General features: G+C 39.4%; 1 protein-coding gene across 14 annotated transcripts in view; it reads left to right on the forward strand.

The window, feature by feature from the left end:
• The window catches only part of agrn (agrin), a 238,248-nt gene that overhangs the window by 139,494 nt on the left and 84,543 nt on the right, over positions 1-14,211 (forward strand). The gene's annotated exons all lie outside the window — the stretch shown is intronic.

Consider the following 14,211-nt stretch of genomic DNA (forward strand, 5'->3'; position numbering starts at 1 on the left):
TGTACACAAATCAGTGTATCAATTATTATTTTCAGTGAATTTAAATGCAGCTGCACATTTTAGTGTATAAAGACCCTTATATACTGTAAGCATAATAGAAATTGTAAGCATTCAATAATTGAATTAGTGTGTTTTTTTTTGTCATTGTATTAAATCAATCAAATTAAGTTAAATAATGATCTGCAAAAAAGTTACATTACTATGTTTCTAGAAGAAAGACGTTTTGAAAAAGTTCTTAAAATATAAATATTCTCTAAAAAATAAAAATTTCACTTATTTATTATTTGGCTCTTTTTAAGTTTTCAGTTTGGTTAGTTTTAGGTTAAGTTTTAAGTCGAGTTTAGAGTATCCTAACTTAAATTCAAGCATTTTTGATAAAAGACCATACAACAGTTATCCCTCTTATTATTATTTATGAATCCCAGTAGAGATATATCATCTGTGGAGAATGTGAATTTTGTGTTGTCTACACTGTTCATCATGTGTATTTCAATCAATTTCATTCATGAATGATAACTAATATATGAAATGTGACCCATAATTAAGCAGACTCTGTGGCAGTGGGGCTGGCCAGCGTGAGCCGTAATTACGTGATCCGGTAGAACATGCTGTACAAACCCTTCAAAGAGCTCTAATTAGCCACCTCACATGCTGTCTAGCTGGAAATATTCAGTCCCGAGGAATGAGTGCTCCAGCCTACCAGTGAACTCCAGCCTCCATTCAGAAACGCATTAAAGATCGCACTGTCCCGTTGTGTTAATGCAGTTGAAGTTCGGCTCCATGCTAATCGCTGCTGGCTCCGCAGCAAGGCTTTAATGGGAAGTTGCCTCCCTGCTATTGCGCTAATGAAATTGACAGTGTAGCTATCAGGGGTCATATCTCTCTCGCTCGAATGAGATCACCTGCTATAGATAACGGGCGGTTCAGTGTTTCACCTGGGTCGAAGGGTTAAGGTGGGAACTGAGTCAGGTTGGCTGCCGTTCTTTGGTTCTACTCCGGTGGTGTAGCATCCCAAAATATTCAAATAGAAAAATGTTATTTTATATATGACCATTTAATATACTTTTGTGATGGCAAAGCCTAATGTTCAGGTTCATAACAGTCTTCAGTGTCACAAAAATCATGAAACATTTATTATTATTATGTTGAAAACAATTACCCGTGATTCTTTGATGAATAGAAAGTTGAAAAGTACACCATTTATTTCTTTCGTAACGTTATACATATTTACTGTCAAATTTGGTCAATGTAATCCATCCTTGTTGAAAAAGGTATTAATTTCTTTGAAAAGAAAAATCTTACTGACCCCCAATATCTAAATAGTACTAAATTCTTATTTTTAATTTTTTATTGTTCTATTTTATATTATTTCAATATGTATATATTTATGTATAAAATCAAAATGCAGTTCAATGGCCATATGGAACTATTTATAACTGTTAGGTTTTCTCAATGCACACTGCATTGGCAGGAGTGTCAAAGGTTAATTTGGACCCCAGGCACGGGATAAGAGTGAGACAGAAAAGAAATACAGAGAGGTGCCCTGTTTTTAAAGATGAGCAGGGGTACTTGGGTGCTCTGAAAATATTGAACACCGGTGGGTAAACAGAATCTCCAGCTGTTTGTGTGAGTGAGTCAGTCAGTCATTCAGAGAGTCAGTTGATTGAGTTAAAGAAAGAAGTGGAGAGTGTGTGTGTGTGTGGCTGGCCTTATGCTGGAACTCGTCTGGATTGGCAGCGGCGCAGCAGAGGCGATTGGACCAGGGCGATTGATCAATGGAAGGATTGATCATATGTGTGCAGAGCACGTCTGGATTTACTGTGATTGCCAGGAGCGCTCTCTTTTCTCACTCTGTCTTTTTTTTTTTTTTTTTTTACACATTAACGTCTCTTCACCTCCAGCCTGAATCGTGTTCAAAACCACTCTTTAGGGTACCCACAGCACGGACTCGAAGGAGGTAGAATCCGCACATTAAATATTCACTCCCTAAACCAGGCCTACAACTTAAACTAGCCGGCGAGGCTGAAACTGTCAGCTTTTGTTGTCTAAATGAGGTTATTCTGCTGTACAGAAGAGCGGGGGTGGAAAAGCCTTAACCTCAGGGTATCACGGGCAGCTGCTTAATGGAGGAATCAATATGTTTGTCCCGTTATTGACGGCTGAAACTGTGTTCCTTCACTTGGGAAGTATGGCTAATTTCTCTCTGGTCCTTTACCTGCTATAACTCCAGGTGTTGATACTGTTGGACACATGGTTTGCTTCTCGCACTCTCCATCAGCCGATTCTCACATCGAGATGCGCTACGTACGCTAGCTGACGTTTATCCAAGCAGGTAACCGTTGCTGTTGCCACGAGAGACTATTGATTTATGATCTTTCTTGCAGACACATCTCAGTCAGTATTAAAGTCACTCTCTGAGTTTACCCCGAGGCTAAGTAGCATAGGGATACACTGTTTGAATGCATCATAATAGTGATTCATCTCAGAAGAAAAGGATAGATTGTTTTCAAAGAACTGGTTTATTAATAATGATTGGATGTACATAAAGGTGAGCTTTAATGAAAGCTGTGATGTGAGGTGATGTGTGTAATGTCTTTGGCACTAGTGGCACCAAATGGAATGTTAATTATTATAGTATATTTATTTTCTGGAAATATTATTTATTTAACATCAATGCCTTAAGGTGTGAAGTGTTGCTGTGGCGTTGCTTTTTGGTTTCCCTGGTATTCTGGGAGGCTGTTAGGTGGTGTCTTTTGGCCCGAGTAAATATAAACGGAGCCTGCGTAATATTCAGGTCAATAGGCCAATGGGCTTAGCTGTAGGATTTTTTTCTTCACTTTTTGTGTTTTGTTTTGCCTTGTTCTGTTTGTTTCTAACCCTAACCCTGACCTAACCCTAACCTAATCCTACCCATCTCCACCCCCTTATCCCACCCATCTCCACCACCTAACCCCACCCCTAATCCTATCCATCTTCACCCCTAACCCCACCCCTAATCCTACCCATCTCCACCCCCCTAACCCCACCCCTAATTCTATCCATCTCCACCCCCTTATCCCACCCATCTCCACCACCTAACCCCACCCCTAATCCTATGCATCTTCACCCCTAACCCCACCCTTAATCCTACCCATCTCCACCCCCTAACTCCACCCCTAATCCTACCCATCTCCACCCCCTAACCCCACCCCTAATCCTATCCATCTCCACCCCTAACCCCACCCCTAATCCCACCCATCTCCACCCCCTAACCCCACCCTTAATCATACCCATCTCCACCCTAACTCCACCCCTAACCCCACCCCCTGACCCCCTAACCCCACCCCTAATCCTACCCGTTTCCACCCCCTGACCCCTAACCCCACCCCTAATCCTACCCATCTCCACCCCTTAGGTCTGGATCCAACTCCCTCTTGATCTCGTGCACTGCAATGAGATGCTACTGGAAATTAGAGAGTGCAATCTTCTCAATGCTGAAGTTACACATCAACAAAAAATTCTAACCTCCTAAAAGACCTACTTCAGTATAATATTCCAAATACTAAATGGATTCCTCAAGAAATTCCTCAACCAGTTGATTTTAAAAGTATTATTTAAAGTTGCAAAATCAACAAAATTAAGACCACCGTTATTGAGGCTGTTGGACAAAACAGATTTTTTTATATAATGCGTCCTATTTTTCCATACAAAATGGGTAGTTGATCAATCTTTTTACACGTTGCTTTATCAAGGTCTAATGAGATGGCTGCATATGTCAGACGTAAGATGCCTTCTGCCTTCCTTTCAAAGATAAATCTCTCTGAAGCCACTGATTAAATCTTTTTTTTTTTTTTTTTTACTTTCTCTATGATGGGCAAAAAGTTTAGCATGATTTTAAGTACTGCCATGTCTTGTCAACCTACAGCGTTGGTTGTCTGATTTGGTGTTAGATAAAGTGCTGTTTACAACAAAATGACACTTGTTATTGGTTAAGGTGTGCGTGAATGAACTTTTGCTTCCCATATTAAAGACATGGTGTGAAAACCAACATCCTGTTTGGCTGTTTGTTCCCCGTGATGGCTTGTTATTCAGGCACAGGCAGGGTCCTTGTGACACCTCCACCGCCACTGAGCTCGGCAGTCTCCGCCAATGGCACGTATCCAGCCCTGCCTCGTGCAAATGAGTTTTTCGCTCACCCTGTTTCACCCCCTGCGTCGGCTCCCGTGCTCGTGCGTGGAGACGCTCGCCACAACACATTCACCTGTCTCCGTGACAGGAGACTCAATTCACACTCATCAGCGCCTTCTCGGCTTCCCTACTCCATCTGCAGAAGAAAAAAAAAGCCACGGTTCCTCGCACTCAGACTAAATTTAGCTTGGGTTACGTCTACACAGTCTGATCCTATCCACCGGCACACAATTATAGCAAGATTGACTTTCTCCTTCAATAATGGAGTCCTCCGTGAATTTCGAAGCAGATACTCTAGCAACATCCATCATAGTGATTTTTTTTTTTCTGATCTCAAACTTACTCAGCTGAAAAATGGTGCTAAAATGCTTCAGACGATTCTGCTATATGGCATTAGGGGTGTACGGAGGTCTGCACAGGGCATTAAATGCAAACTCTCTCTGTAAATGTGATGCTGTGACCCAAAGTAATTGGTCAATTCAAACTATTCAAAATTTTGGACACCCCATTTTGGGTTTCATGTGGCCCAAATCTAGTACGTCTTATAGCATCACTTCCACACAGCCACTCTATATAAGCAGCACACACAATAACACACAGACGTCAACTTGAATATGATCAATGCCATCATTGAGCTTCATTCGGTTGCTTATCCCCTGGAGAATGAGGATACTTATTCAAATCTCTTTCTCTTGCTCTCCTCCTCTGTCTCTCTTCCTGTGTCGTCCTGTTCACTTCCGAAGGGGGAGGATGTAGTGTTGAAGTGAGATAAGGCAGATTACAGTGGGACGGGCACATTAAAAAGGCACATTTTCCATGCTCTCGCGTCTAATTCCAGATGGGAGATGCTTTTTACAACTTATTCATGTATTCATGCATTTGACTGGCCTGAATAATGCATTGTAATTTTAACCCTTACTACACTCGAGTGTATACTATTGAGTATAACAATCAGGGACTTAGCAACCGTTATAACATTTTTAGACATTTCTGAGTGTTCCCTGCTCAATTTTTGGGCAATAATAATTGTAATTGTATTGTAGCTTGATTTGCTTGGGAATAAAAATGTAGGCAGCTGAATAAAAGTACAGTTTTTAGACATTTGTATCAACTGTTGTGTGGTCCTAATATAGCTACTTCCCTGATGTCATCTTATTGAGCCAGACTGATCATTCACGTTAATGCCCCGAGTACCCAACGCACGGCAGTAAAATTCCCATTGACTGACATTTGAACATTAAAATCTCCCCAGTACTTATGATTGCATATATATTGACTATTTTGTATTGAACTATATATAGAGAATAGATTTATATTCTAATATCATTTTATTTTTATTTATTTCTTATATGGACTGAGTAGTTCATTGCCTCATAATAGACGTCCTTTTGGATTTTTCTCTGATTTTTAAATGCTGTTTTGCTTCAAAACTAAGTTTGTAATGTAATTTACTTAAGATAGTATTATCTTCATTGCTTTTTATTGAAGGTTTTTTTTTTATCTTTATGTATGAAATAAATGGGAAAAATTCCTCTGGAATCAAGACCAGTGTGAGTGATGATTATTGCTCAGCTAATTTGAGTTAAATATGATATATGTTACGCTGCATTTACCACGTCTTTACAGTTTGTCTACCATGTGCCTCCATTGATATTTGATGGCAGCAGTACGCTTCAGGACACAGTCTGTGCTTTTGAAAGTAAATCATAAAGACATCTTAAAGAAACAATCGCAACTGATTGGGTATGATTATATTTTACCTTTGAAAACAGTGCTTGAATGCGCTCGGGGACTTAAACGCATGCACTCGCTGTGCCAGATAGTGATTATTGACTGTTACATTCAGCCTCAGTTTGTGTAGTACACAGTCAAACATGCTGCCACACACCAGCGGCACAACCACTGCCCTTCCCATTGTCTTCATGATGATAAGCTGATATTTGCCCTCTTTCTTACCCCTTCCTTTTCTTTTACTCATCCTCTTCCAAATGATTAGTACCTCTAAACAAGATGAGTTCATTTCGGTAATTGCATTTCCCTCCAAGGATGTCCTTCTCTTCCACGACCTTTCCTGAATCACGTACGCAGACACACGCCACTTTACGTGCTTACACATTCAAGCGTGCAGGAGAGGCCAGCCATTGTGTGAGAGATTTCTTTAAAGTACTGTTCTCATTAATTTAATGCTGAGATGATAGATAGATAGATAGATAGATAGATAGATAGATAGATAGATAGATAGATAGATAGATAGATAGATAGATAGATAGATATGGATATTAGATGGATGAATAAAAAGAAATAAATTTGCTGTTTTAATGTCTTTTTGCTATCCAAATTTTGTTGTTTAAAGCTGCTAAATCACTTGAAAATCTAATTCACGTCTCTCCCGACTGACTTTATATTATCAACTTGCAGAACGCATGAATACCAACTGATAAATGTGTGTGTGTGTGTGTGTGTGTGTCGTGTGTGTTTGAAGGGGGTTGCTTGAAGGAAAAGAAAATGATTAGCTTCAAATGTGCCTGCTGATTGAACTCAAAATTTGTTTGCAAGGAAAAAATAAAACATTTTTTATATTTTTTTATATTGCTTTTAGCCAAAACAAACAATTCCATCTTGGTCATTATTATGTTTGAGTACTCCAGTAACAGAGAGCAGTGTAGGAAAGAAGCATGTAAGCTGTATCTGGCATTTCAAAATAAGGTTTCCTGTACTTTTCTTTGGCCACAATCATTTACCTTTGACCTTTTGAAATCCCAAAGCAGCCGCTTTATTGACCATTTTGCAAGATGTAAACAAAACTGGTCCAGAAGCCCTTCCTGTTTCAGTTTTTTAACACTACATAAAAGCTGGGATAAAATACAACCAACAGAACATATAAAACTGAATAAAAAAGTTAAACAAACATCTTTAAGATGTTTTATTTACATGTGTTTCTGGACCAGTGTTGTTTACATCTTGCAAAATGGTCTATATCTGCTTACCTATTTCTATTGGAGTGCAGTGCCTGGTTGAACCTTGCAATTGTGTGAATAATTAATCGTAACATTAAGTATTAGACTTAATGTTTGTGCTTTTGTGAAAGTGACGAGGTGTATACAGTAGTTATAAGTTAAAGCTTATTTGCTTTTGGCGTACTGTGGAGTGGGTAAAACTGTTTTTAATGGCAGGCTAGCTGATACCATTGACTCTCGCTAGCCTAGCACCGGCAAACTGTGGAAATGGAAGGACTGGATGAAATATTCTGAAAACTGTCTCAAATGATAAATAACACCCAGGCTAACTTAGCAATGAGGTCCGATATCCAAAATCCTGAACGACCCCTTTATCTTCCTTGTAGGCGGGATTAAAACTATTGGATCTGCCCAGAGCCACTTTGGATCTGCCATAACCAATCGCTAACGTTTGGTTGTGACGTACGATGAGTCAAACTACCGCAGGTTCTCAGCCACTCCCTCTGTTCGCTGATTGGACCGGTAAAAAAATGACTGGAGAAAACCAAAGAATACACCACAATCCCAGACGTAGTGCTGCCCTAGCAACTACAGATAATAACACCCTAACACCATTGTAACCACTCAGAACACCCTAGCAACCACCACTTTGAAATTTCTTTAGAACACCTTAGTATTTTGTATTTTTTACACCTTAGTATTTTTTACCTCTGGTTTTTAGTTCCAGAATGATTGTTTCCTTAATTCATTTTCAACTTCTAGGATTGCTGAAACCTTTTGAACATATGTAAACCACTTTTTTGTCATCGGTAGAAGCAGGGATTATGATTGAATTCTTGATTGTGATCTTTTTCGAGCCGTGTGGAAGCATAGATTTGTCTTTTGCATTTTGAGCACACGCCTCCTGATTTAAATCCAGTCTTGAAAAGGCATTTGCAGTGCACTGCATCTGTTTAGCGCTCACTAAAGCTCACAGGGGATAAACCTCGACCATGATAGACAGGTTTGGTAGTGTTTTAAGCCCGTGAGCTCCTGGTCTTGCCCATGATGTTGGTATCTGACTTCACAGGCCCGAGGTCAGGAGGGGCCTAACCTCCTGAATTGTGCACACACACTGACAGCTATCGCAGGGAAGCAGGAGTGCCTGGCTTTTGAGTCCAACCACAAAAAGATGTGTATTATCCATTTTTGTGTCTAATTTTCTTTATCCAAGGGCAACACTGAGGCATGCAAAGGAAGAAGACAGCTGTAGTCAAATAAGCCCTTTGAAGAAATACATCAAAAGAACAAATCATTTCGCTGTGTGAGGGATGACAAAAGCCAAGGGTGGGACACTGGGTTTGGAGGTCATCTGTGGATGTTCAGCTTTATTTCTTGGCTTATCTCCAGTTTCTAGCCTTGCAGTAAAGATTGTGAAAAACCTGGGGATATTAGTGGATAGTTTTTTCTAGGCTTTGTAGGCCTTAAGATAAGTTAAGTTCAGAATTTGTGGCATAATGTTGATTACAACAAAGATTTATTAAAAAGAAGCTAAATTAAGGTTACACTGACGAACAATGGAAGTAAATGGGGATAATCTGTAAACATTAAAATATTCACTGTTTCGATAGTATCGCGATCCCCTCAAGATGTAAATGATATGTTGGCATGATTGTAGTGTGTCTTGTGTAAATCACTTTTCTGTGTAGATTAAATATATTTTTACAGTTATATTGCGATGAAAAGCTTGGCACTTCAGTGTGAAAAAAACGCTCAGCGCCTTGTTACGCTCATGGCGTTAAAAAAAACAAACGTGGCGCTCTCATTGAAAACATACGCCAGGCGCGTGGAAAAACACTTTGGTGGACACACGGCCTAAAGGCCCCTACACACCGGAACGAATATCGGCGCACGTTACTCGCCAGCGTGTTTTTTGTGTTCTCACCCAAGCGATTTTCGCTAACGATGAGCTGAGTGAACATGCAAATTCATTCCCTGACATTAGATGGCGCTTAATGTAATGATGCCTTGCATCTTCCTCGTCTTCCGGCAGTGTAGACGGTTACGTATGTGTGCTCGGTAAGACCGTTTTGTGTATGAGCGCCCCCAAGTTGTGCTTTACTGTAACTTTAAAAGCTCCAGACACGTTAGCAAAAGCGCCATTCTCATTGGTCGGATAGTTTTTGACGCGGCGCTTCAAACCAAAAAAACTAATCCGAGGCTTTTTTTTTAAAAAAATGACGCTTTTACGCGTGCCATTTTTCATGTCGGTGTGCACACTCACATTGGCGCCCTTATATCGCGCACGAAATTCGTCCTGGTGTGAACAGGCCTTAAGTTTATCGAGTGTTGATTGGATGGAGGTAGATCTGAAAGTTTGCTGTCGATTGTAAGAAAGAGGCGAAGTTTAATCAGACGAAATGATTGGGTAAGTCTGGCATACGTCACGAGAGACGTGTCATTTCATTGGAAGATCGAGTTCTGATATTTTAATAAATTACATCATCAAAAAATGTAAAAATAAATAAATAACGTGCACAGATGAAGTTTTAAAATAACATGCATTTTAGAAATGGATGTTTATAAGAAGTGTTTTTTAATCAATTCAATGGAATTGTGCCTCATCATAACCATGATTTTGCGTTTTATTCTTGTTTTTGTAAACAAATGTTTTTAAATAATTCTTTTCTATTCAACATTATGCCAGTCGACCGTGGATTGAAGCTAGAATATTCCTTTAAGAACCGAGGAGATGAAATCTGCACCACCCGAAGCTCCTCTAAAGCCTTCTTAACACATACGCGCCCAGGGCTCGCAGTGCAGGGCGGGTTGTGTCGAACCCATCCCGTCAGGATCTCGTAGTGGCCGCTGACAGCTCCCTGCACGCATTAAGCATTAATACATCCAGCACTAACACATTATCACAGCACTGTCAGAGAGGCGGATCAGTGGAGGCTCCTCTTGCCGTCTCCACTTCCTCTCGATACGTTTATGCCTACTTTTATGTCGTATAGGTCCTATTATTTCTTCATGCCTCTCTTTTCTCATTGTCTTGAACCTCTTCAGAGCAGAAGAAGAGCAGTTAATTGGCTGTGAGCGACATTTCCAGTTCATCAATGGGTAACTATAAGCTCCGGCTCTTTCCTCAGGATACTGTATTTCCATCCCTGAAAATGAGCGCTAAAGCACAAGGAGGAAACGACTCATCTCCGTGGCGACCCCATCGATTCATAGCCTTTCGGTTTGCGACGCTGGTCACATTCTAAAGGGCAATTTGCCTGCTTGTCTCAGTGTGAGAGGGCGGCTTATCTGTGCTAACACAGCGGAGAGCCGCATACACACCTTACCGGGCAGCCTTTTGCATTTTAATCAGCTCATCCTTTTCCTCAATGCTCATCAACTCTCAGCGACAATAGGTGGAAAAAGCTCTGACTGTTATTTAATGGGTTCGCTGAGGCAATTCTGTGTGCTGTCACAAAACAAACAGAGCGCCACCAAGAAGCTGTTTATGCGGATTGTCTGACTTTTCTGAATGTGTACTTTATGACAGACGCAGCAGAACTGATTTAAAGAACTGCTTTTCATCAGACTGATGAAATCAAAAGTCTTGGAGTTTGGCTTTGGGAAGGAGGCCAATCTGTTGAAGTGGAAGTAATGAGTCAGAGCACAGTTGCCACTAGTTATGACTGTGAAGATAAAGAAAGTACCAGAATGCGTGAGTCAGTCTAAAAGCCATCATAGCGAACAGACTTGTTTGTTATTTGAGGGAAAATATGTACTGCATAAGCGAGAGTGGGGTAACAACTTGCAACAGGTTAGAGATGAATCATTTAGCATTTTTTTTTATTTATTTACATTTAAATAAAAAACTATAAAACATATATATATATATGTTTGATGTGTGATGATGTATTTCTAAAGTTTTTATATTTTTGTTTTTGTTTTTTTTTTAAGTACATGTACATTTATGACACTATACTTAGTGTTTTATTACCTTAGCATTACATTTAAAAAAAACTAGCTGCTGTGTGGCTGTTGTACATCTTTGTACATCTCTCTCTCTACTGCCCACTGTAATTAGTCCCTTGAACTGTTAAGCGGAAAAAAAGAGGATTTTTTTTTCTTCACTTTTGGAAAACTAATCCGAGATCATAGGAATGCAAAATAAATATATATTTTTTTTCGATTGTCTGCTCAATAAGTTTACCCAACTATGACAACTTCCGCTTCTGAGAAGCCTGTAAAGGATCCTTTTTGATGATTTATTTTTATTAAAGGTGGGGTATGTGATTTTCTTTTTTGATCTTTTAAAAAAAAATTAAAAAAAATCACAATCCTATTCCTAACCCACTTACAGCAACTGAGTTAGAAGCACTAAAATGATAATTAAGTAATTTAATCATCTTTGGAATGGGCAGGACTCGAAAAACTCAAGCCAATCATTTCCAAGACCACCTAGAATCATTGGACAGTCAGTGCGTCAAATGGTTGTACCATACCCCCCCCCCATCCAAAGTTTTGACTAGTACTGTACATATCAGCGCAGATGTTGGGCCTTCAAATATGGTCTTGGTCAAAGAGTGGCCTCAAAATGGTTAAGAGCCACTAAACTAAACCACACTGTATCCCTCATCTTTCCTTTAGCATTGCTGCAAAGTGTAAAAATGCTCCCTGTGTGCGGATGTTGGGTGTGTATTAGCACTTCCCCCACACAAACATTCACAATGAGTTTTTTGGAAGTGCTACTGGTTGGTTAGTTAGCAAGCCCAGGCTGATGAAGTGCGAGGTTCAGACGTGCAAAGACGAGGGAGGCACAGTCGTCTTTTTTTAGCGAGGGAGAGGAGGAAAAGAGAATGAACACTTTGATCACACAACACAACACACAAAAACACCACTGATCTCCTCCTTACGATGCTGCCTGCCAGGTTTATCACATGCGTGTGAGTGGGTTTGTGTGTGCGTGTCACACTGCAAAAGTGGAGCGTGGTCCTTAGAGAGAGGCAGAAACCTTTAATTAAACAAGTGGGTTCTCTTAGCAGATTTACACAAAGTAAAACCCACAAATGATGCCGAAGACTGTAGGCTGGCTGATATGACGCACGGGAGAGGTGAAAACAGGGACAGAGATAGTGAGAACAAATTAGAGCCGATAGCATTTGTGGGGACGGTCGGAAATGAAACTAGCCCCTCTGAAGTGACACGGTCCGTTCACTCTTCAGCATCTCGGTGTTTGTCAGCGCCTCATGAATATGTATCATCTAAATAATAATGATAATAATCAAATGAGTATCAAAAATAGAAATGTTTTAATTTCAGTTTAATCACCCTGGTGCATTACAAAGTAAAACTTCCGCTTGTATGCCATATACTGGCTTGACTTGATAAATCCAAAACAAAATTCTTGACACAGATGAACTATGAAATCACATTTAATACACCCTAGGAATAATACAGAAACACCAGCATAGAGAAACTTCTCGTACTCGAGGCCCTACCCTCTTTTCCATTCATCCGTGCTCTGGAGTTATTGCGTACTAAAGTAACTGCAATAGCCTACTATAGTAACTGTTATGCGTCTCGCATCCCCTTATCCCCTTACACCTGTCAATCGGACATAAGAAAAAACATAAGTTTCTCATAATCCTGAAGACCCTGATCAAACACACCTGCTTAGGTGTGTTAATAAAATATGTGTTCATGTTAGTTCACAGTGCATTGACTTGTTAGATAGAACTTTCTTAAAAATTTCTTATAATTTATATTGATATATATTGTTGTAAATAAAAACAATATAAAAAATATATATAAAAAATATATAAACATATAAAAAATATAAATATATATTGTTGGTTCATGCTAACTAATGCTAAACCTTATTATAAAGTGTTACCGTTTTTTAATAAAGAAAGTTGCCCAGTGTAAAATTAAATAAAAGTTAAGGAATCTTACACTGGTTCAAACTAGGTTATACTGTAGTATATGTTTGATTTATGTTAAAAGTGTTTGAGACAAGGCTTGTGAGCCTTTTATTTATGTAAACAGGCTATCAAAGTATTAAAAAAAAAATTAATTTTGATTTATCGGCCAAATATCGGTTATCGGCTTTCAAATGTAAAGAATTATCGGTTATCGGTAACGGCCAAAATGTTCATATCGGTGCATCCCTAGTATTTATGATACTTTTATGGTACTTTTTTGTCATTTTGAAACTTGACAGCCTCGGCTCTCTCTCTCACTTTCATTATATGAAAAAGAGTGTCCAGGGTTTGTTTGGAACCAATGATGACAGAAATTTCATTTTGTGTAAATCATTTCTTCAACTTCAGTCCTGAGTGTTTGAATGTTTAATAAGAAACAGACAAAGTCTTTTGCAGAAAAAAAAACAAAAAAACAGGGCTTTCTTATTTTCAGAGTGGAAAAAAAACGGATTATGTCGCTCCACTATAAGGACGGGTATGCTGAAGCATATCAATTGAGAATGTTTTGTCAATGCAAAGCTTGCTTGAAATGGTCCGTGGTGAATTAGAGTGACTTGTTTGTACACCCACCCAGCTGTGTCCAAATATTCAAGTCTGGGGTACTGAGCTGTTCTTCAGCCCTGGTTAAGCCACTTCACTCTGGCATCTGTATCGACACGGGGCACGTCTGAGCCGCGTGGAGGTCCTGGGAGGCCGTTCCTCATTTGAACCCAATTTTATCTCAATAATAGCGTGGATGTTTGGAGCTCACTCTTGAACTCCCACCTTAAACAGACTTTATAGTATGAACATAAGCTAACCAATTACTCGAACACAACCAAAAGTGGATCATGAAACGAGCACTGCTTGCTAGCATGTGTAACGTTATTGGACGTATGAATACATATCAGCGTACTGTATACAACTTAAAGGGATAGTTCACCCAAAAATTTAAGTTCTGTCAGTAATTACTCACCCTCATGTGGTTCCAACCCCATAAGACTTTTGTTCATCTTCAAACACATTAATATATTTTTGATTAAATCTGAGAGCTGGATCACTCCTCCATAGACTTCTAATCGATTGAAACTTGCTGGCCCAGAAAAGTTGTTAAAGACATCGTTAAAATAGTCCGAGTGACTACAGTGGAT

The sequence above is a fragment of the Pimephales promelas genome, chromosome 20 (genome assembly GCF_988280905.1).
Source record: "Pimephales promelas chromosome 20, fPimPro1.hap1.1, whole genome shotgun sequence".
Taxonomy (NCBI): Eukaryota; Metazoa; Chordata; class Actinopteri; order Cypriniformes; family Leuciscidae; genus Pimephales; species Pimephales promelas.